General features: G+C 47.9%; 1 protein-coding gene across 1 annotated transcript in view; it reads left to right on the top strand.

The window, feature by feature from the left end:
• Nucleotides 1–25,349, top strand: part of GTF3C1 (general transcription factor IIIC subunit 1) — a 1,928,973-nt gene that overhangs the window by 1,834,968 nt on the left and 68,656 nt on the right. The gene's annotated exons all lie outside the window — the stretch shown is intronic.

Here is a 25,349-nt window from a genome sequence, read left to right as displayed (position 1 = left end):
CCTAAGTACCATTATACAGAGAAGTCCATGGTATTTGGGAAAATCCTCCTCAGCTGAGAAGGTAACACCTGATAAAGCTGTAGGTTGTTCGAGCTCGAACTCATAAAAGGACTTGAACTCCCCATTTTGGTGTTCCGTTTTCTAAACAAAAATGGCTGCTGCCATAGACATTCCTGAAAATGCTAGACATGCACTAACACAACATTTATTAACGCATGGCCTTACAGATGAGTGCGGGATGTTACTCTTATAATAGAAGCTAATGAAGCATACCAAACAGAAACATTTTACTGTTGGGTCACCTTTCCTGAGGTAGACCAAAGAACACATACATTTCCACACATATGAAATTGCAAACGTACCTTTACGGTACCGAGCATGCCAGTATTATGAAATATCACTCATATACCAAGAGCACCAGAACTGGTTTGAAGGCGCCCTACCACATGTATTACAAAGAATGAGGCTAGGTCCCTTAAGTAATGACGGACCTACATGGCCTATGTTTGCCACATATACACCTCACCCAGGCATACAAAATATGCCAATAGCAGATCTGCAAGAGTTATATAATGAGTTAGTGACATTATATAGACGATTAGTTCAGATCGTAATGCGAACATTGAACACAACACCAGCTCATCCAGCACCGCCAGCTCCTGGTGGTTACCAGTTGGCTACTGGGATTAATCCACAAACAGTGCATACTATTATGGGTAAAGTACCCGCAGAACGGGAAAAAATACCGTTCTGGATTGCCCAGAAAACTAATCAGCTGGAAGCTGTTTCCCCATACGGGACCACAGGAAAAACATAGACTGCTCACTATGTGCTTGTCCTTTGGGATGGTTCCCTCGGTGGATGACTGTGCCACGTGGGGTACAGTCTTCGCTGCCATATATACTACCACACATGGCACCCCGACACTTGCCAATTTAACGGAAGTGTTAAAACAAATACAAAATGAGCATGGGGCTGCACCAGCCTTGGATTTGGGGATGTAATTAATGCGTAACTGTGACGCGGTTTCCTCAATAATACTCAGTAACATTAAAGGGGAAGCAGTAGCACTGGCAATACGCCAGCGTCTCCAGGAAACTCCACACCAGGAACAAGAGAGACAGCTACCGAAAATTATTTCCAATACCTATACTAGTATAGGGCGGGATAGTTTGGGAGCCAAACCAAAGAAATTGGAGTTACAAGGTACCACCCATAAGAAAGAAGCACTGGGACAAACAAAAGGATTTCAAAGAAAGAAGAAATAAGAGAGCTGATTCTCCACACCCGGAGAACTCTGAAAGGAGATACAATCTCAGAAATAGGGAGAACATTCAAACTCCAGACAGATGTACTGATTCACGTCCCTCTCGTTCCTTTCAGGACGCACCGGATAGACGTAGCGAGAGAAGGGGCCGTCCTGATCGACGTCCTGAATGCGTGAAAGAAAAGAAAGACTCGCCACAGTCTACCATTAAAAAAGAAGAAAAGACTCCACAGCAAAAGCCACAGTTTAAAAAGAAAAAGGTGGCAGCACTGACAGAAAAAATGCCAGTATACTTGAGAACACTGTTGAAGAAAAAGACTTGGGCAGTGACTTTGTTAGACAGCACAGCAGAGGTCACGATATGTCGCTAGAGTCTGAGCAACTAGCGATTTTATCGCAGTTGAAACAGCGGACCGCCGCGTTCTCCCCTGAACAGGGTTTATGATTTAAAAATCCAGATAGAGGGAGACGTGGAGCGCACTATAAGTGTGATATTTTGGAATTAACTTACTAGTGATATCCTACTGGCCGAAAGAGACTGGCCACATGAACACGTCCGTAAGCTCCCACATGGGGAAGATGTCATTTTGCCTTCTTTCTCCGAACTTGTTCCGGAAGCAGAAACAGAAGCCTATGCTGCTGAATGGGCTTTAGCGCAGGCACCTGCGTTATATCGCAATCATGTAGTTTGGGACAAGGAGTCTCCTTGTCATGTTATTCCCGTTAGGTCTACACCCCAACCGCAGCCACAATATCCTGTCAAACATGAAGCAAAAGCTCCGGTGAGGGAGATCCTCGCCCAACTTGAGTACCAGGGAGTAATTGAGCCCTGTACATCTGCAATTAATAATCCGTTATTCCCCGTTGCAAAGCCAGACCATTCATATAGAATAGTCATTGATTATAGACATCTAAATAGTCATACACGGACATATGCTATACAGAATTCACATAGCACAGCACTAATAAACAATATAATGCGTAAAAAATATAAAACAAGATTAGACATATCTAATGGCTTTTTCTGCCAGAACTTAGCACATGAAAGTCGGGACCTGTGTGCATTCTCATTTGGCTCTCAGAAACGCTTTTGTTGTTTACCTCAAGGCTATAAGAATAGCCGGGGCTATTTTCAGCCCGTGTAACATCAATATTACATGATATTGATTCTGAGGCGTTATCCTACGTGGATGACATATATCTCACAGACGATGACCTCGACATTCATCTTGAAAGGGTCGATCGGATCATTTTGGAATTTGCAGACCTCGGTTACAAATTCGACTTTATGAAAAGTAAGATCACCTTTCTCAGTGTATTATTCCTGGGATATGAGCTATCTAACGAGGGAAAGAGCCTGGCCCGCACTTTCTAGAAAAATGTGCTCAACTGCACCCTCCTAACACACTTAAGAAATTAGTCATTACTAGGTTTCTTTAACCTTGGAAGCACATACATTCCAGATTATGCACAACGTATCAAGCCACTTTATGACTTGGTTCAGCCCAATTTTTCTAGCAGACACTGGACAATTGAACACACATGCATCCTTAGGGAAATGCAACAGGACATGCTAGAAGCTAAACACTTAAACACACGTGATAATAAAACAAATTTGGTCATCAGAATAATTGCTGGTGCCTTTGGATTTACTTACGTCACCTTCAATGAGGGTAACACTATACCTATAGCATATAAATCACACTTATACTCCAATGCAGAACATCGTTTTGCACCTACAGAAAAGATTTTAACGGCAGTTCAGATGGCCGTCATAAAAGAGAGGCCACTTGCCCAGGGGAAATGTATTATTGTTGTCTCCCTGGTGTCAGCCTCAGAGGCTGTCACCAAAGCAAGCGTTCCCAACGCTAAAGCATTGCACCGACGTTGGATTCAGTGGGCAACGTCTCTGACCGCCACTGGTGTTGATTATATTTTTGATCCAAAACTTCAGACACAAGAGTTTCTCCAGTACGAACAAGAGTACCCTGCTCCTCTAAATATCTTGCCACTGGACAGATACCATACTGTCATATACACTGACTGTTCAACACAACAGGCTGCAGGTACTAAACATCAGTACTCCGCAGCTTGCGCAGCCGTGAGCGGGGTGATGGAATATGGAGTCTTCCACCCACACAATACCTACACGCAGACCTTAGGGGACTGCACAGCCAAGTTGGCTGAACTTAAAGCTCTAATACTAGCGCTCGAACATACTGAGCCAGGAAGCCTGACTTTAATAGTCTGTGACTCATACTACTGTGTTAAGTCTTACAATGATTATCTTAATCATTGGAAGCTGAACGGATTTAGAGATTCTAAAGGGAACACCATTAAACACAAAATATTGTGGGGGAGAGTGGCTGATCTTAAGGATAAGCCACCGTGTCCATGTAGTACATGCATTGGGACACCAACGTGTAGGAGTACACGTTACCGGTAATACATTGGCGGATGGCAGCATCAGCTAAGGCTTCTGGGGCTGCAGTGACTCGTTCAGACGAGATTGGATAAATATTGACTGCCGTTAAAGCTTCGGCTGCAGGCAAGCCCCTTCCGAAAGGATACCCTACAAACTATACTTACCATATCAGTGCGCAGAATGTTGCCTACACAACAATTCCTGGGGTTGGAGAGCGAGGGATCCCCAACAAAGACCAGAGATTAGATCTAATTAAAGCAGCGCATGAGGGTGTCGCTTCTGCACATGCTGGTATATCGGCCACAATAACACTCCTACAGACCTGGTCTGTGCAGATGAACAAAAAAGTATGTCCTTTGCTGTGACATTTGCCAGCAGATAAAGGGCTCTAATATCAAACGCCCACCGCAGACATAGCTCTTAGTGTCCAACAGGCCCCTACAGTGTGTGTACCTGGACCAATGTGGTCCCTAACAGCCTGATGGTGCATACAAATACATTCTAGTTGATGTACATTCTTGTTCTAGATTCCTGTGGGTATGGCCACAGCGGTCGGCTGACACTCAGACTGTTATAAGAGACTGCTGATCTTTATCAGTACATATGCGGTTGCAGCATTCCATTCGGACCAGGGCCCTGCATTTGCCTCTAAGGCATTTAGAGACACCATGGGGACGATGGGTGTTGAACTCCATTACTCCTCACCATACCATCCAGAGGGAAATTCAATTGTGGAGAGGCGGAATCGTGATCTAAAGCAGTCCTTAACAGCTTGAGTATTAGGTTCAGGCCGCAGCTGGTTACATCACCTGTATGGGGTCTAGGAGAGCACTGAATAATCTGCCAAGACGGTCCTCCATATGAGGTTCTCTTTGGGATACCTATGTATGTCCCAGATCTTGATGCCCCTGGTATGGTGGCAGCAGAAACACCATTTGACATAAATGAACGTCTCACTGTTTTACAGGAGCTTCAGCAATTTCGTGATGATAAATCATCTGCAAGTGCTGCCACCTTAGGAATAAGGGATTTAGCGAAAACTTCGACTGGCTGGATTCCTAAAGTTGGGGATCTGGTTCGTGAGAAGATAGCTGTGAAGAAGGAATTCGATCCATCATACAGAGCACCTGTACCAGTCTTGGGAATTCAAGGTGCCAGCACTGTCATCTTACCACTGCTGTCTGGCTCTAGAACGAACAGATTAATTTCCGTTGATGACATCAAATTACACCATGTGGCCGATCCTTCACAGTAGACCAAGAGGTCCCTTGGGTAGTTCCTGATCCCCTCTCACTACCCAAAAGGACATACATCTACACAGTAGGATGAACAACACTACTACGGACTATGCAACAATGTCCAATGCTGTTCCAGACACCACCTCGACCATGGGGAGGGCGGAAAATGAACTCTTGCTAGTTCCTCTCACCACTTCAGTGACCACTCCGGTCCAAGATTTAGCTGTTTTTTTTTTTTTTTTTTACACAAACACATCACAGACCAATGACACTGTCTACCAAGAGCCTCCACGTGAAGCGGACCAAAGTACGGATAGTGCACCGGGGTCCCGTGTTTGCAGAGACTGCCTCTGGCTATTTCATTGACATTGATGATTTTTCTTCAGACTCATCCACTTCTGTGATTGACAAGGTTTCAAAAAGAAGTAAGCTGTATCGATGGCTTAAAAAGAACTATTTGATATACCCATGGAACTATTTATGGTTCTGTTTGTCATTTTTAGCATTATTTTTATGGATTGGTTTTGTGACTGTTTTCTTTTTGCTCATAAATGGTCACTATATTCCTGATCGCTCCTCTGTGGAGCCTGCTGATGAAGTTTTAACTCCATATCACTCCTCACATAAGGTCCGAAGAGACTTGTCCCCTGTAAATCTTACAGCAATACTGATTTCTGATGGGATTGTGTGGGACAAAGTTCCATTTGATATATACGGGCCTACAGAAATTAGTCAAGCACCATACGTGTTCAAAATTTCTATGACAGATGTAATTACACCTGATGTTGTATCTGATGATTGGGATGTCCAAACAGTTGATTCCATGCTAACTGAAATGAAGGACTATTCCGCTTTTGAAAGTGATGATGTATATGAACATACAATGAATTATGGGGAAATGTTCTGCTATAACAATTGGGGACATTACTACCTACACTGTGCCACTAGATACAGGCCAGTATTAAACTACACACAGTGGGAACACTGTTCTACACCACCGGTGGGGAGCCTAAAATTCTATAGTGATAAATTTACATACTTTTCTGGGCATGACAAAAAAAAAGCAGAGTTGTATTATTTTAAAATACCTCCAGCACAAATTAGGAAAATATTGCTAACTGACACAAAAATGATTTATTCGGATCCCTCGCAGTTGAAGGTTACGAATACTGGAAGAGCACTATTGACTTGAAAAGTGTATGGGGAACACAAGATTGGCAGATACAGGGTAGGGAGGCTCTGTTTCGAGCATGCCTGATTTCTGTACAAATGATTTTTTTGAATGACACTATTCAGCAGACATCCTGTCTGGAGTTAGCAAAAATTAAGGACTTGAACACGCCCAGTATCCCCACTCCGGCAAGGTTTAAAGATTGGCAATATCACCGAGGACAGGCTAGATGCAATGGCTAGATGCAATGGTTAAGGCTAGTACCTATAATTCTTCACTTTCCAGTCCCGCCGGGTGGTTAATATGGCCCACTGACACTAATGAGTGTCAAGCGCGTTTTTTTAACTCTTCAGGGTTTTTTTCAATTAACAGGCCAGACCCTCGCTTTGTATTGGGTCAACATAAACATACAGGTATATTTACAACATATAGTGTGGGTAAGCTGTGCCAGCAATGGGGACAGACCAACTCGTTAGCTGCAGTTAAGGAACACCTGGACACTCTTTCTGAAGATGTAGACTTGCAGGATTTTCTGCTGGGTCCTGGAAAACCGCGCTCAAAAAGGTTTCTATATGCTATGTACAATGACATTTGGAAAGTTTCACAGATTGAGGCTGCTGCGCGTCTAAGTCAATTAGATAAGAAAAATTTAGAAAAGTCTTTAGTGGTTGTCAACAACGGCATGAATACTCTGTCCAACAGGATTTATTCACTATCAAATATAGTGTCTTTTGCTATTGATATCACTCAACAGACTTGTCCCGGTTATATCACGGGCAAACACAGCTACGTTCCATCATGCAGCTTGGTTGGACTTTACAGACACTGAAAAATGGCCGTATTCCATGGAAGTATATTGACGGGAGTGACTTCTTCACTTCTTTTAATTTTTCCAGATAACAACAGACAATGGCTAAAAGGGAGGCTAGTTTTACCATGCTTCACGTAGAAAAATTAGATAAGTTGCCCTTCATGGTAGCAGAGCGTCCTTCAACTATCTGGCTCTTACATGGCATAATTAATTTACCCATTTCGACCTTTCGTTTCTCAGACTGCCTGAAACATCTTCCAGTGGGAAGGTACGAGCAACGAGGAGATAGCTATATTAAGGAAGAGTGGGAGTTGCCCTTTGATTACAAATGTCTGAACAGCGAAACAGAGGTCTTTCTTAGCGGAAGCAAATGTGAGACTGCTGTAAGTCATTCCATGATATGCAAGCAGGTGTCCCTTCACGGTCTTTGCAATGCGGGGGTCGCAAATTTGGCCTGTTTGCTGAAGGGTACTCCTGTCCCTTTGATTCACCCGGTATTTCATGTACATTCCAATAGATGTTATGTGGTACTGAACGATTAAAGTTGTTGCGGCATGCGACCAGGAATTGCCTACGCAATCTCGGTCTCGAAGGTCGTTACGTGTTGGGGACATGTTTTGTCTCCCCCCCTCCCCCCCCCCACGAGAGATAAAAGTATCTGACATGTGGCCCCACATAGATACTATTAACGTGAACTATGACAAGCTGAGCAGGCTAAAGGCACTATTTTTTTAAAAACAAGTCGCCTTGACATCCGCAAAGAAGACGTATGCTCTCCAGATTGCGAGATCATCAGCCGAGATACAATCCCTATTAAATACCAACTTCCCCAAGCACTTTGGAGAACTGGTATCCAGAATATTCAATGCTTCAAGCACCACTGGGATTGTTCATTTCTTTAAGGCTGTCGGGTTTGGTTTCGTGTCCATCTTCCAGACTGTCTTCGGAGTCATCCCGTCAGCCATCCACTCACTCTTCTCAAGCGTGTTTGGTGGCTTTCCAATTATTTTGGCCTTGATTGGCGGACTACTACTGCTATTTCTTCTGATCCGCAGTGGTTGTTTCTCTCCAGCTACGCAGAGCAAAGGAGCAGCTCCCACCAACTCCACTGTGCCGTGAACGCATGGTTCGGATTTTTGGTGCACCCTTGCTGGTGGAACTGGAGCACTACTGGTCGTTGTCATGACGGCCCCTTCTCTGGTGCGTACAACCACTCTTCCGCTGCGTATAGTGCCTCTTTGAACATCTGCCTATGGTCTGTCTTGCTGTTGCACCGACATCTCCTGTGGTTGACGAACTCCTGATGTCCCCGATGACGGTTCATACACGGTCATGCCCCTTGAGACTGAGGTTGCTCCGCGAGGCCGCCTATGAACCTTCCATTTTGAGATCTACCATGGACGAGGGCACTGCAATGAATGACGTTACACCAGAAAGTAATGGTCACTACTGCTCTGTGGATCCGTTTATCCGCCCAGCACTCGATTTAACATCAGATGATGTTGACTCATTTTTTAGGTCCTTGGTTGGTGACTTTGATGACACTCTTCAAGATCGTGCATACAGTAAATAATGTGATGAATTGGTTTGCCATTCCCGATTGAAGTTATGCATTTAAAATTGACTTGCTTTGACACGCTGTGCTTGTCATGGTTGACACTAACATCTCTGTACATATTTTAGCGGAACTGTTTTTATTACCTTTTTTAACACATTGTAATGATTTTTTTAGCTGGTTTTTATGCTTTTAGTTTTTTAGTTCAGAGCAATTTTAGCGTTTGGGTTCCTGTACCTTCGTCATACCTGTTACGGCAATGGGGAGGGTGTAGTGAATCCTAGTTCGTTTTAATGGGATAACAAGAGTTAGCTTAGCCTCTGGCTTGCAGACTCGTGCCCCCGTCACCCAGTGACTTTTAACCTACTTAGCTTGCTCTTTCTGATGGATACAACTACCTGTGGATTCCTCACCTATTGAATACTCCCCCTTGCGCCAGCATTCAACGGAAATCTTCTTCCTAGCTTCTGCACGTCGACGAGGACGTCACAATTGCCCACGCGACGCTGTCTGACATCATACAGGCAATAAGAGGTCCTCGCCGACGTCAGTTCCCTTTTTTCCGTGCCATTCGAACGACGGTTATTCTTTGAGGGAGCTACTGTTACTACTCCACGTAGTTACAGTTATTGTTGCTGTTTCTTTCCTTGAAAAAAGAAAGAATGTCGCAAAGAAAATCCGGATTCAAGCCCTGCAATGAGTGCGGAGGCAAGATGTCGGTGACTGACCTGCATACAGACTGTTTGTGGTGTCTCAGCTCCGACCACGACGTTGACAAATGTGACTCTTGTCAACGGATGAATCCGAAAGCGTACAAGGAGCGAGAAGCAAAGCTCTTTTTGGCGAAGTCTAAGAAAAAAGAAAAGCGGCATCATCGCAAGTCATCCTCTCCGAAGTCTCATCGGCGTCATCGTGACTCCCGGCGTCGTCGTGAATCTCGACGCCGGTCGAGTAGGGAGAGATCGCGTTCGAGGTCGCCTTCAGCTTGACGCCGGAAGACGTGGGAAGTGAGTCCCACCATCTCTCCACAGCCGCAGACGGCTTTTGCATCACCGACTTAACCAGCTTCGCCGACGTTGCCTGTGAATCCTCCATTGGTGTTTGAGGTTCCTCAGCGTCAGGAGTTTTCACCAGCTTCTCAGACGCCGGGGCCGGCGCCGATGTCACCTCGAGCCCAGGCTCCTCAGTATCCGGCTTTCCCGGCCCCAGGAGCCGACAGTTCCGCATTCTTGAATGCGATGTTTACAATCTTTCAGCAGATGGCTCCAGGTGGTGGACCATCTGGTCCTTCGGGCCCCTTGGCCTTCAACATGGGTGCTCCGGCTCCGTTACGACCGGCACCTTTTATGCCCTTCCTTCCCATGGGAAATGTGGGCTCAGCGCCAGCGCCTATGGCGTCAGCCTCGCAACTGGTGACGCCGAGTAGACCTGTGGCTCCAGCGCCGGAACATTCTCCTGTCCGCCCTTTGCCTCGTACGGCGCCGAAGAAATCCATGGCGCCGATTGATCCGGCGTCGGATGGATCCGAGGATCGGCGTCAAGCTTAGATGTCTGCTGAAGCCATGTCGATGCCTAGAATTGAGGCCAGGCTGCATTCGAGGAGGCTTGCTCTTCGCCTCCTTGAGAAACAAGAATATCAGAAGCAGGCACTGGAGGAAGGAGAGATTGAGGAACCTCAGGGGGACCTCCATGGTTTAGATACAGCCAGTGGTTTGGACACCTCTTCAGAATGGGACTTGACATCGCCTGGAGAGTATACGGAGGAGGCTGCATCATTCCACTCGGTTATAAAGAAAGCAGCTGAATTTTTGGACCTTCCTTTGCCGGTGTCTGAGCCTAAGCCTAATATTTTAACAGAAGTATTGCATCCTGCTTCAACAGCTGCAGAGCCACTTCTGCCTTTTAATGAGGCTCTGTTAGATCCAATCCTGGAAATATGGAAGAAGCCGGTGTCATCTTCGGCAGTGAATAGATCGTGGCTCGTAGATATCGAGTGGCTCCTGCTGACCCAGCTTCCTGTCCAGGCACCCAACTCCTGAGAGCCTGGTGGTTCAGGCTTCATGTTCATCTCAGTCTGCCCCAGGTTCTTTTCCAAGTGCGCCTTCAGACAGAGACTCAAAGAAGATGGACCTATCTTCTAAAAAGGCTTTTTCGTCATGTAGCATGGCTTTTATAATCTACTAATGTTACATGTATTTTGGGAAGATACATTTACGCCCTGATGGATGAAATAAAGTCGTCCCATGCTGAGGTGCCTCAGGAGGTGTTGAGCCTGGTTTCTGATGCTCAAGCTGCAGCAACCCAAGTAATCCAGTCTGGGCTGGATACGACTGACTCTGTAGCCAGGGCTATGGGTACTGCTGTTGCTTCAAGGAGGCAAGCCTGGCTTCGTAGCTCTGGTTTCTCTTCGGATGTCCAGTCAACCCTGTTGGATCTTCCCTTCGATGGGGATAAACTTTTTGGCTCCAAGGCGGACTCTGCCCTAGAGAGGTTTAAGGAGAGTAGGGCCACGGCGAAGTCTTTAGGCTTGCAGGCCTCCTCTTCTGTTTCGTCCAGAATCTTTAGAAGGTTTAGGGGGTTTGGTCGTGGTCCCTCCTCCTCCTTTCAAGGCAGATTTCAGCAACAACCCGCCTCTGCTCTCTCCTACAGATCGTACAGGGGGAGGGGTAGGGTCCGATCCAGGGGAGCCGCCCAGCAGCACTCTGCCGCTTCCTCTGGAGGGGTGCAGCATGGGAAGCAGCCTTAGTCTTCCCCCAATTCCTTCTCACACCACTCCTGTAGAGGGGAGGTTATTGAACTTTCTCCGCAAGTGGGAGGTTATAACATCAGACTCCTGGGTCATCAGCATTGTGGGGAAAGGCTATGCCCTTCCCTTTCGGGAGTTTCCTCCCCCCATCCCGCCCCACCCATCCTACTGTTCAGAAGAGCATCTCCTGTTGCTAGAACAGGAGGTTCAAGTCCTCCTTTCAAAGGGTGCAGTGGAGTTGGTTCCAGAGCAGGAGAGGGGTCAGGGTTGTTACTCAAGATACTTTCTGATATCCAAGAAGGATGGTCGGTTGAGTCCAATCCTGGACCTGAGGATCTTGAATTGGTTCCTCAAACAGGAGAAGTTCAAGATGCTGACCCTAGCTCAGGTGCTTTTGGCGCTGAACGATGGAGATTGGATGGTTTCCGTCGACTTGCAGGATGCTTACTTTCATATCCCGATACTCAAGTCGCACAGGAAGTATCTCCGGTTTGTGGTGGGATCGCAGCACTATCAGTTTGCGGTCCTTCCGTTTGGTCTTACTTCAGCACCTCGAGTCTTCACAGAGGTGATGTTGGTGGTTGCGGCAGACCTCAGAAGGAAGGGGATAGCGGTATTCCCTTACCTGGACGACTGGTTGATCAAAGCCAAGTCTCCGGAGCTCGTGTTGCATCACCTACAGTCGACAATCCAGTTGTTGTTCGACCTGGGTTTTTCAGTGAATGTGCCCAAATCTCACCTAGAGCCCTCTCAGCGCCTCCTGTTCATAGGGGCAGTTCTGGATACAACATTGAATCGAGCCTTTCCTCCGCCTCAGCAGATTCAGGACATTCAGGCGTTGATTCCAATGTTTCAAAGTGGAGCGGTCGTTCCAGTCCTCAAGGTCCAGCGTCTGTTCGCTTCTTGTATTCTGTTGGTCACTCTTGCTCGCTGGCACATGAGGGCTCTTCAGTGGTGCCTCCGGAAGCAGTGGTCTCAACACAAAGGGGATCTCGAGGGATCGGTAAAGATCTCCAGGGACGCTACAGTGGATTTAAAATGGTGGATTGCGGACGGCAATCTTTCCCAAGGAAGGCCGTTCTTGCAACCTCCGCCAGTGACCACAGTAATAACGGATGCTTCCACTCTAGGGTGGGGAGCTCATCTGGGGGACCTGGAGGTCAAAGGTCTTTGGTCTCCAGTGGAACAGATGTTTCATATAAATCTGTTGGAGTTCCGGGGAGTACGTCTGGCTTTCAAGGCCTTCCTCCCTACCCTTCACAGTCAGTCGGTTCAGGTCCTGACGGACAATACTACCGCAATGTGGTATATAAACAAACAGGGAGGAGTAGGGTCGTACCTTCTATGCAAAGAAGCTCTGCTGCTATGGTCCTGGGCAAGGGACCCTCGGATTTGCTTGGTAGCAAACCATCTGGCCGGAGTCTTGGACGTGCGTGCGGACAGTCTCAGTCGGCATTTCTCGACCGATCACGAGTGGCGTCTCCATCCAGATCTAGTCCGACAAATCTTCCAGATGTGGGGGATCCCTCAGATAGATCTTTTTGCCACTCGGGAGAACTCGCACTGCCCGTTGTTCTGCAGCCTCCAGTATCCGGTGTAAGGAACGTTGGGGGACGTGTTTCAGATGACCTGGCACGACCATTTACTTTACGCGTTTCCCCCCTTACCTTTGATTCCTCGAGTTTTGAGGAAAATTCGCCAAGACCGGGCCCAAGTCATCTTAATAGCTCTGGATTGGCCAAGAAGGGTATGGTATTCGGATCTTCTCCATCTCTCTCTGTGCCCCCCGCTCCGTCTCCCTCTCAGGGCAGACCTCCTCTCGCAGGGGCAGGTTTTACACCCCCACCTCCAGAGCCTGCACCTTCATGCCTGGAGATTGAACGGGGCACCCTGAGTTCCTTTTCTCTCCCACCTGAGGTAATGGATGTTATTTTATCGGCTAGACAACACTCCACTAAATCTATCTACGCTAGCAGGTGGGCTAAATTTGTAATCTGGTGTGGAGAGAAGCAAATTGATCCCTTACGTGCCCACTTATCGGATATCTTGTCTTTTGCGTTGTCCCTGGCACAGAGGGGTTGTTCAGTGGCTACAGTCAAGGGATATTTGTCAGCCCTGTCAGCCTTTCTATGCCTCCCAGACCAGCCTTCTTTATTTAAATCTCCTATAGTGCTAAGATTTTTAAAAGGTCTCATTAATAAATTTCCTCCCACTCCTTTCATTATGCCCCAGTGGGATTTGAAACTAGTCTTAACTTTTCTTATGGGCTCCCCGTTTGAGCCAATGCATTCTTGCCCTTTAAGGTTATTGGTTCTGAAGACTGTTTTCCTTGTTGCAATTACTTCAGTAAGAAGAGTGAGTGAGCTGCAGGCTCTGTCTGTTAAACCCCCATACACATCTTTTTATGGGGATAAGGTGGTGTTGAGGACCAAGGCTGCTTTCCTGCCGAAGGTTGTTTCACCCCTTCATATGGCCCAGACGATTACTCTTTCCTCTTTTTATCCTCCACCTCATCCTTCGAAAGAGGAAGAAAGACTGCGCCGCTTAGACCCGAGAAGAGCGCTGAGCTTCTACGTGGACAGAACGAAGTATTTTAGGTTGGAGGATCAACTCTTCATCGGGTACGTGGGAAAGAGGAGAGGAAGGGCAGTCCACAAGAGAACACTCTCCAGGTGGGTCATTCTTTGCATTAAACTGTGTTACTCTCTGGCAAAGAAGGAACACCCTGATGGAATAAGAGCTCATTCCACCAGAGCTAAGTCGGCCTCTTCGGCCTTGGCTAGGGGTGTTCCTGTGGTCGACATCTGCAAGGCCGCAACATGGTCATCCCTCCACACTTTTGCGAAGCATTACTGCTTGGATTCAGAGGTTAGGAGGGATGGCCATTTTGCACGGTCAGTGCTGCAGGATTTCTTGGTTTGACCATTCAGGCACCCTCCACCGAGTGCGGTACTGCTTTGGGACTCTATTCAATAGGTGAGGAATCCACAGGTAGTTGTATCCATCAGAAGAACGAGTTACTTACCTTCGGTAACAACTTTTCTGGTGGATACATTAGCTACCTGTGGATTCCTCATGGTCCCACCCGTCTCCCCGTTGCCTGTCTGGTCTTACCAAGTTATCCTTGGGTGTGCTCCTCTTGGTATTTGAGGGCTTGCAGAAATGTTGTATATGTTTATGTATTTAATTATTTTATTTTTTTTAGATTTTGGAATGATGTTTTTATCTTTTGATGTTATTAAATATTGTTATATGATTTATTGTTTCAATGGCCTATTCGTCTCAGAGGCACGTAAAAAATGTTGGTACTGATTTCGGCGAGGACCTCTTATTCCTGTATGACGTCAGACGGCGTCGCGTGGGCAATTGTGACGTCCTCGCCGACGTGCAGAAGCTAGGAAGAAGATTTCCGTCGAATGCTGGCGCAAGGGGGAGTATTCAATAGGTGAAGAATCCACAGGTAGCTAATGGATCAACCAGAAAAGTTGTTACCGAAGGTAAGTAACTCGTTCGTCTTACCCCATTTAATTATTTAATTTTTCTAAGATGGCTGCCTTGTTTATAGTTAGGCCACTTGTTATGTTTTGCATTATCAGTGTCACTGCACTAAGGCGTCAAGATCAAGCAACAAAGACAAACAAACAGTAGGTGTTCATACTTCAGGACTTTCCCTCTCTATACTTTCGAGGGATTGTTTATATTGATTGCCGTCCCAAGCATGTCTGTTATCTATTGTTTGGGAACACACCTATGTCAGGGGTCCTGGTAGATCTGTATAAATACATCGCACTTTAGACAGAGAATCAGAGGGATTCCGACCAGAGGGCATCGCCACCATCGCTGATATCGATGCTGCACATCGTCTTGACGCTGACCCAGTCTTCGTGTCCCTGCGGGGTCTGAGATAGAGCCCTCATTCCAAGGTAACAAGGGTGGAGGGCTCCTCTCATGGGCATGGCATTGGCAGATTAGGTTTAGCAGACCCAGCTCTCCTTTAGGTAGGAGGTTAGGCCTCTCACATTAGGGTATTAAGGCATATTACATCTTGTATGTCTTTCTTATGCATTTCAAGATGGTGGGGGGTCTTTGTAATGATGACACTCATCTTCACAGTTCTGTTCCTTGCATTATTTATTATCCTAATCATTGCAGCCCATGCAACTTATCGCAAATTGCAGTTATGGTAAATAAAAACTATTGAAACTTTACTGCATCTTTGTCATCGCCTGTGTTTGTATGAGACATGATATATCTGTGAGAAAGGGGTAATCTCTGTTTAACCACGACACTCCCTGAAATGTCTTATTCTTGAATCCATGCATAAAGGCTGCCACAAACCACCTTTTACTATTGTCTTTCTGGTGAGGTGCTGCTAGTGAGCTGGTAAGGTTGGGACAACAGTTGCGTCTTGTTGTAGGGTAGGCATAGTCGCCTACAAACAAAAGTACTGTCATCTTTTAACCAGCAGTCTTGCCTAGAGCAAGAGTCCAAACTACGACACTGGTATAAGGTGTAAGTACCCAAGGTACCCACTACAAACCAGGCCAGCCTCCCACCCCCTGGGTATAGGGTGAGCATTTGTTTTGGTTACTGTATTGAGACCCCTATAGTCTACACACAACCACATTTCTCTCTTTACTTATTTGCCATGTGGTTTTGGGATAAGAACCACTGGGCTAGCCCAGGGGCTATCAGAAGGCTCAATAACTCCAAGCTCTAACATATTCTGAACTTCAGCTTTTATGCAATCTCTGACATGGTCAGGTTGCCTGTAAATTTTACTTTTGACAGGTAAACTGTCTCCAGTGTCAATTGTAAGTTTACACCAAGTAGTTGTACCAGGTGTGAGTGAGAAAAGTTCAGAAAACTGATCAAGGAGATTTTTACAGTCTTCCTGCTGCTCAGCAATAAGGGAGTCTGCTGGAACCACTCCCTCCACTAAAACCATCACGTTCAGTGATGGAGAAGAGATCAGGGAGAGGGTCACTCTCTTCTTCCTGTCCCTCATCTGTAGCCATGAGCAGGGGTTAAGTCAGCCCTGTCATAGTAAGACTTAAGAGGATTGACAAGAAGCACCCTAAGGGGGCTTCTGGCAGCGCCCAGGTCCACCAGGCAGGTGACCTCACCTTTCTTTTCTACAATTAGATAGGGTTCACTCCATTTGTCCTGGAGAGCTCTTGGGGCCACAGGCTCCAATAGCCACACTTTCTGTCCTGGGTGGTACTCTGTCAGGACAGCCTTCTGGTAAAACCATTGCTTTTGGAGCTCTTGGCTGGCCTGAAGGTTTTTGCTGGCCTTTTTCATGTACTCAGCCATTCTACTTCTCAGGCCAAGTACATAGTCCACTATGACCTGTTTTGGAGCTTTTAAAGGTTGTTCCCAACCCTCCTTGACAAGAGCAAGGGGACCCCTAACAGGGTGTCCAAATAGGAGTTCAAATGGGCTGTAGCCCACACCTTTTTGGGGTACCCCACTGTAGGCAAAAAGGAGGAATGGTAATAGGACATCCCATCTCCTTCTGAGTTTTTTCAGAGTCTCCCATAATTAACCTTTCAACCTGTCCATTAGTCTGTGGATCAGGAGTGGAGAACTTGTCGGTAATACCACACTCCTTCCACATTGCTTTTAGGTATGCAGGCATGACTTTGCTACCTCTGTCTGACACCACTTCCTTAGGTGGAAAAAATTCCCAGGAGGGCCTTTGCCACTGCAGGATCTGTAGTGGTCCCTAAGAGGATAGCTTCTGCATACCTCGTGGCATAGTCCACCACCACAACGATAAATCAATTGCCAGAAGGGTCAAAGGGGCCAACAATATCAACCCCTACAATTTCAAAGGGCACCCCAACCACTGGCAGTGGGATCAAGGGGGCATTTGGGGTGCCCCAGTCTTGCCACTGGCTTGGCAGGTGACACAGGAGCGACAAAACTTCTTTGTGTCTTCTGACATATAGGGACAGTAAAAATGTGGAAGAAGTCTGTCCCGTGTTTTACTCTGGCCTAAATGCCCAGCTAAAGGGATGTCATGAGCCAGAGTTAGGAGGAATTCCCTGTACTGAAGGGGGCTGACCAGTCTCCTGGTGGCACCAGGTTTAGCATCCCTTGCTTCAGTATAAAGGAGATTATTCTACCAGTAAACTCTGTGTGGGTCAGTGACATCACCATTTTGCTGCTTGACATCTTGCTGTCTGAGGCCCTCCAATGTGGGACAGGTTTGCTGTGCCACATTCAGCTCTTCCCTAGCAGGCCCCCCTGCACCCAAAAGCTCAGCTGTATCAGCTTCCAGCTCCTCTGCTGTAGGTTCTGCACAGGGAGAAAATTAATCTTCCTCAAAAGGGGAATCATCTGTGGAGGGAGAGTAGTGGACAAGGGTTTGCCCTCACTACCCCTCGTTTTTTGGAGCACTTAAGGAAACTTGGATCCTGGAACAATGGACTGTCCTCTTTGCTTCTTGGTCTGAGCCCTGGTAAGAGCAAAGATATGCCCAGGAATGCCTATCATTGCTGCATGGGCCTCCAACTCCACTTCAGCCCAAGCTGAAGTCTCCAAATCATTGCCTAGCAGACATTCTACAGTTAAATCAGTGGCTACCACAACTTTCTTTGGACCAGTAAACCCCCCCCCACCGTTGAGATTCACAACAGCAATGGGCTGGTGACCATGTAGGTGCTGCTCAGGGGTAACCCGTTGTCCATCACCATGGTGACACTGGCATCTGTGTCCCTGTGGGCCTCAACCTGAATGCCATTAATCAGGAGTAGCTGTTTGTACTTAGTCAACAACAAAAAGTACACTGTTCCTGGAACTGGGGGGACGATTTAAGTTTCAGGAGCAAGAGCCCTCACACACCCAGATGGGTGTCATGCTTCATCATAGGGAAGCTCCTCGTCAGACCGGCGGTGAAATATCTGACGGGCTCCCCTTTCGGGGGCTCTTTACCGGAGATCTTTTAATGAATCAGGGGTGGCTGCCGTGAAGATAATGAAGGTCAGACACTCCTTATGGCAGGAGAGTGGATATTAAAATTGATTAGGAACTCCTACTTAGTCTACTTTTACTGGTTTATCTCAGGGAGTAACGATCAAGATTAAAAACAAACAAAAAAGTGGCAAATGAGGATAATGATCAACCACTTTACAAATGCCTGGAGATCTGGGAAGTTATCACCTGACCCCTAGGGTCTGGTCAACATGTTTCGCGTCGTGCGGTCATGAAAGATCCTTTAACGCTTCATCAGGACCTATAATAAACTACGCTTCTCCTGACTGTAACAAAAACAACAAAGACACTATCTATTATATATGTGGAAAGAAGTAACAGTCACTTACATTTGTGTGTACTGTCTCGTCAAAAATCCAAATCAAAAAAAGTCGCCCATCCCTTATCGTATGGGGGGCCCCTTGGGGAATAGCACGGTCCAGCCAGTCGCTTTTGTGCCACGGCGTTAACTGTCGCGGTAACCTACCCGCGGCGTGCTTTTCCCCGAAATCCTGTTTGTACTTATCCATATTAAGGGGACAAACAACTAAAGTGGCTAGGTTAATGCCACCACCAGAGACTAAAACAGCTTCAATGATCTCTCTAACTAGACCAACCCTAACTACATTTGCAATGGGGAGCCCAGCTACACCCTTTGACTGGCTATTAGGAGTGCTCTTCCCACCACCACTGCTATTACTAGGGGCACTAGTGGTTGCAGTTGGGGTTGGTTTGGTGTTTTTCTTTGGACAATGACTGCCAGTTGCCCAATGGCATTTGGCTCTACACATATAACACCAAGGTTTCTTATTTTTGTGAGAAGAGTATTTGGACCCACCACCCCAGAGGATTTTTATTATCTTTGTCCCCACGCTTGTCTTGTGACTTACCATCCTTCTTCTTGCCATCTTTGTCCCCGCCTGTAAGAGCCTTTATGCTCACCCTTGTTCTGACCCATTTGTCTGCCTTCTTTCCCAATTCTTGGGGAGAGGTCAGATCTTAGTCCACAAGATACTGATGCAACAAGTCACACACACAATTATTCAAGATATGCTCTCTCAGAATCAAGTTATATAGGCTTTCATAGTCAGTCATCTTACTGCCATTTAACCAGCCTTCTAGGGCCTTCACAGAACAGTCTACAAAGTCTGTCCAGTCCTGTGATGACTCCTTTCTGGTCTCTCTGAACTTAAGTCTGTACTGTTCAGTGGTTAAGCCCAGACCATCCAAGAGTGCATTTTTCGGAATTTGATAGTTGTCTGCATCATCATCCTCTGACAATAAGAAGTCTGTCTCTCCCTTTACGAGAGAAGGATAACCAAAGGATAGCAGCCCACTGTACATGAGGGACCCTCTGAACTTTACAGACCCTCACGTGCAGCAAATCACTTATAGATGTCATCACCATCCTTGTAAGGAGGGACAACTTTGTTCAGATTTCTAGAATCAAATGAAGGTTCCATAACATTTGTATTTCTAAAAGTGCTGCTGCCACCATGGGGAACTAACCCCAAACCCTGCCACTCTTTCTCCACAGCCAGGGATTCCCTGTCAAAGCGCAACTGTTGCTGAACTAGCCTCAGTCTGGCCTCCTCTAACCTCAGCTTTCTGAGTTCCCTATCTAGGGACTGGTCCTCACGGTTAGAATTATGTGAAGCCTCAGAAACAGAGGTAACAGAGTGTTCAGAAGTAGACCTATTTCTAACAGGGGCCACTCTAGTGACCTGGCCTCTAGGGGTGAAGGGAGCCCTACTTGTGTATGAATCCTTCCCACTACCAGTTATACTAGGGGGCTTATTGACAGATAGGTCTGTGGAAGTACCCTCCCCAGGATTGTCACTCTGCTCCTCTGAGCCTTCCTGGTTGGAGTTATCCTCTACCTCTTCCCCTGTCTGATCTGGACCAGTGCTGAGTCCCTGGTCATCTTGGAGGAGAAGATTTAAGAGGAACTCTTTATTGGGGTCCTTCCCAACCCCTAAACTTCTTTCAATACAGAGACCCCTCAGAGTTTTAAAGTTTAGATTCTCATAGGTAGTCTTGACAACTCTAGGGATAGCTTCTACAGAAGACATATTAAAAGAAAAAAGTTCAGGAAAGTGAGTACAAAGTTAGTAGAATAACAGAGCTAACTTTTTAGAGAAAAGAAGAAAACTTTTCAAGGCTTTGTAAAAGTTTAAAGAACTTTTTAGAAAGTTAGACAATTGTTTCTTGCTGTATATATTATATATGCTCTAAGTATTGGAGCAAGCTTTTCTTGTGAAAAACACAGGTAACAAGGTATCTGATAGAGACTTCTAGTTGCAGATGCCTTACCTTAGAATTTTTCCCCAAGGCGTCAGACTGGATCCAGAGATTTTTCTTTGAGCAATACCATTGCGCCTTGGTAGGTGGCGTTGGTCGACTCCGTAGGCGTTGTGGTCGCCGTGATGACGTTGGGAGTAGTACATAGATGCTGCCCTCGCGCAGTGATGTCAGTTCTTTTCTTTCCACGCCACGCGCTGATCCGAGAGAGAGCTACTCTCGGCTATTTTTTGGCTGAATTCAACTGTTTTGTCAAACTTTTTTGGTGCAACATTTGGTGCGTTGAATATGTTCCTGAAGACCGGGTTCAAGCCGTGCGAGGACTGCCACCGCATGATGTCGGTGACGGACCCTCATCGTGTTTGCCTGTGGTGCCTCGAGCGCGACCATGACCCAAAGTCATGCTCTGAGTGTTGGACAATGCACCTGAAGGCATTGAGGGAGTGGTCCCTAAAGCTGATGGCTGCCCGGCACTCGACTCCGCGTAGACCCGATCTCGCTCGAGAGGAAGGTCTTGAGATCGGTCGCGGAGCCATCACCACTCGTCTTCTTTGAAATCTTTGGGTCAAGGTAAGAAGAAGAAGAAGGCGAAGAAGTCCCATCGCTCTACGACTTCACCCCGTCGCTTGCCGACACGGGACGAGGGTCCACGCACTAGGCCTGTGTCCTCTGAGCCTACATCTGGGTCGACTCAGCGCTCCCCCGAGCGTCCCAGAGCCGGAGCGACCCCTACCCAACTGAGAGTTCTACGAGGCCATGCGCCTCATCTTTGGGTGTGCCGACCCCGATAGGGCGCCTTCGGGCCCAAGGGACTTGGCTGAGGGTCCTTCGGGTTCTGCACCGGCATTTCCGCACCAACACCGGTCGCACAATCAAGACCTTCCCCGGTGCTGGGTCGTTTATCGATGCTCCTGACGTCAGTAGTGGCTGCTATCGACGTCGACTCAATTCTCATTCCAGACAACTCGGAGTTAGAGCGGCATCGGCCGACGCCGCCATCGGCTTTGGTGGGCCCTATTCATCCGAGTGCGGATTCTTACCCATTTTCCTATGGGTACAAATACGGGGAGAAATTGGAGGGGTCCCTGGACCGTTATGAATACCAGGAAGACCCTACTGTGGTCTGGGCACAGAACTTGGGTGAAGCCAGTGGTCTGGATACTTCTCTTGACACTGGCATGCTGTCTACTCCTACCGTGGCTACGGCGGAGGGAGCTACCTATAGTATGGTGGTTAGTAGGGCGGCTGAGGTCCTTGGCCTTGAGCTACCTACCTTCGAAGTCAGGTCTAATCTCCTGACGGAGGTGCTTCAGCCTGGGGCTTCTACGTCTGAACCCCTTCTCCCATTTAATGAGGCCCTCACTGATGTCCTTTTGGGTACATGTCCAAACCCAACACAGGGGCTCCTGTGAACAGGACTATCGCTCGCCGCCATCGGCCTGCGCCGAACAACCCAAAGTTCCTGACCCAACATCCTAGGCCTGAGAGTTTTGTCATCCAGGCGTCCTCTTCTTCTGGTGCGTTCCCTTTCGCACCCCCAGATAGGGAATCCAAAAGGCTGGAACAATTTGGTAAGAAGTTGTTTTCTCCCTCCAGCCTTGCGCTGCGGTCCGTGAACACCGCATGCCTTTTGGGCCGTTATTCCCACTCACTGTGGGATACGGTTGCGCAAGTCCTGCCGCAGATACTGGATGAGGCCCGTGCTATCGTCTCCCAAACAGTCAAAGATGGGAGAGATGCAGCAAAGTTCACGATCCGTTGTGGGCTGGATACGACCGACTCTCTGGGCAGATTGGTTGCAACGACAGTGGCCTTACGGCGCTATGCCTGGTTACGTACTTCCGGCTTCTCAGGGGATGTCCAACAGTCACTCATGGACATGCCCTTTGATGGCACCCGTCTCTTCAGAGACAAAGTGGACTCTGCCTTGGAGAGGTTAAAGGATTCCCGGGCTATGGCTCGGTCCCTTGGCCTTTGTTCCGCCACACGCCCCCCAAAGTCCGCTTTTCGTCCCTTTCGTGGCCACGGAAGGGGCGCCCTGTCGCGTCCTCAACCCAGCCACCGAGCCATGCACACTGGACAACCCATGCGTGGCCGGGGGTACGGAATCCCACGTGGCCGTGGGACAGGGAACCAGAGGTCTGTCCAGTCCACCTCTGCCCCCTCAGCAGCCTCCGAACCTTCCTAGTCCGTCCCCACACTCCCACCCAGTTGGTGGAAGAATCCACCATCACCTGCCCCACTGGGAACATATAACCATGGACGGGTGGGTTTTGCAAATAATTCGGAAGGGCTACTCCCTCCCTTTCGAATCCGCACCACCACACATGCCACCTTCCTTCCATCACCTTTCGGAGGAACATTTGGTGCTTCTCCGCCAAGAAGTCGCAGCTATCTTGGCCAAGGGAGCTATAGAAAGGGCCCCTGTGCCAGAAGTAGGTCGTGGTTGTTATTCCCACTACTTTCTGATTCAAAAAGACAAAGGCTTGCACCCTTTCCTAGATCTTCGGGACCTGAACTACTTCCTCAAGAATGAGAAGTTCAAAATGCTCACCCTGGCTAAGGTTCTGTCTGCCTTGGACCCAGGAGACTTGATGGTAGTGTTGGACTTGCAGGACGCTTATTTCCACATCCCCATACTGCCTGCCCACAGACGTTACCTACGATTTGTGGTATGTCACAAGCACTTTAAATTTACTGTGCTCCCTTTTGGCCTTACCGGTGCCCCTCGGGTGTTCACGAAAGTGATGGCGGTGGTTGCAGCTCATCTGCGCAGGTTAGGGGTCTCAGTCTTCCCCTACCTAGACGACTGCCTGTTGAAGGCGCCTTCGCCCCTGACAGTGGTCTCCCACCTCCAGACTACGGCAGACCTCCTGCACCAGCTGGGGTTCACTATCAATGTGCCAAAGTCACACCTGACTCCGTCTCAGACGCTACCTTTCATCGGAGCAGTTCTGGACACAGTGCTGTTTCGGGCTTATCCTCCTAAAAAGCGAGTCCAAGACATTCAGGCTATGATTCCGATCTTTCGGCCTTCATCTTGGGTTTCGGTGAGACAGACTCTGAGGCTGCTGGGCCTCTTGGCCTCCTGCTTCCTGCTAGTAACACATGCCAGGTGGCATATGGGGTCTTTGCAGTGGGACTTGAAGTACCAGTGGGCAGAGCATCAGGGGAATCTCTCTGACATGGTCCAGATCTCGGAGGGGACTGCGAAAGACCTGCAGCGTGGCTTTCAAATCCCAATTGGGTCACTGGCAGATCCCTCTCCCTTGCCCACCCAGATCTGTCTATAGTGACAGATGCGTTGCTTCTGGGTTGGGGCGGTCACATGGGAGAGGCGGAGATCAGAGGCCTCTGGTGTCCAGCGGAGTCGGGACTCCACAAAAATTTGCTGGAGCTCCGAGTGATCAGACTTGCGTTGAAAGCATTCCTTCCCTCTCTCAAAGGGAAAGTAGTGCAGGTGTTCACAGGCAACACTACCGCCATGTGGTACTCCCAACAAACAAGGAGGGGTAGGGTCCTGGACCCTTTGTCAGGAGGCACTACGCCTCTGGACATGGCTAGAACATCAAGGCATTGACCTGATGGCTCAACATTTGGCGGGCTCTCTCAATGCCAGAGCAGACTAACTCAGCCGCCAACGCACTGTCGATCACGAATGGCGTCTCCATCCGGAGGAGGCGCAAGGTCTCGTTCTCAAGTGGGGAGAGCCTTGGTTAGATCTGTTTGCCTCCGCAGTGAATGCGCAATGTCAGCTATTTTGCGTTTTGGAGTTTCCAAGGTGGCACTCGTTTGGAGACGCTTTTCGTCTCGAGTGGAACTCCTGCCTCCTTTACGCCTTCCCGCCTATCCCTCTTCTGCCCAGAGTTCTCAAGAAAATCAAGTACGACCAGGCCCAAGTTATCTTGGAGGCTCCGGACTGGGCTCGAAGAGTGTGGTATCCAGAGCTATTGAGCATGTCCATCGATCCTCCAATCAGACTGCCTCTTCGGGCAGAATCTTCTGTCGCAGGGGACGGTCCTCCACCCGAACCTGTCCAACCTCCGCCTTCATGCTTGGAGATTGAGCATCAACAGTTGACGGCATTTGCCCTTCCACCCGAAGTCTGCAATGTTATCTTGGCAGCCAGGCATCCATTGACTAAAACTGTATACACCTGTCGTTGGAATAAATTTGTGGCATGGTTCACCAACAAATCTGTTGACCCCCTTTCTGCCCCTCTTTCAGAGGTTCTTCTATTCATTCTTCCTTTCCCCCAGCAGGGCTTTGCATTGGGCACCCTTAAGGGGTATCTGTCTGCCATTTCCGCCTTTCTTAGGCTTCCTGATCAGCCCTCAATCTTTAAATCTCCTCTTATGAGTAGGTTCTTGAAGGGGCTCACCCACTTATTTCCTCCGACTCCCTTCATCATGCCTCAGTGGGATTTTAATCTTGTACTTACTTACTTGATGTGTACCCCCTTTGAGCCAATGCATAATTGTCCCCTACGGCTCCTCACATTCAAGACTGTCCTCCTCATCGCCATCACCTCTGCTCGCAGGGTGAGTGAGCTTCAGGCCCTTTCTTCAAAGCCTCTATACTTGTCTGTGCACCCCGACAAAGTGGTGTTACGCACTAGGGCTTCCTTCCTTCCTAAGGTGGTTACACCATTTCATGTAGGCCAGTCCATCACTTTGCCTACCTTCTACACACCCCCACATCCTTCCCATGAGGAGGAGAGACCACCGTCTGGACCCAAAAAGAGTGTTGGCGTTCTGTGTCAATTGTACTAAAGACTTCCGGGTGGACGATCAACTCTTTGTTGGCTATGTGGGTGCGAAGAAAAGGAAGGTGGTGCAGAAGCATACCATCTCTCGA

The sequence above is a fragment of the Pleurodeles waltl genome, chromosome 10 (genome assembly GCF_031143425.1).
Source record: "Pleurodeles waltl isolate 20211129_DDA chromosome 10, aPleWal1.hap1.20221129, whole genome shotgun sequence".
NCBI classification, from domain to species: Eukaryota; Metazoa; Chordata; class Amphibia; order Caudata; family Salamandridae; genus Pleurodeles; species Pleurodeles waltl.
This window is presented reverse-complemented; position numbering and strand designations above follow the sequence as displayed.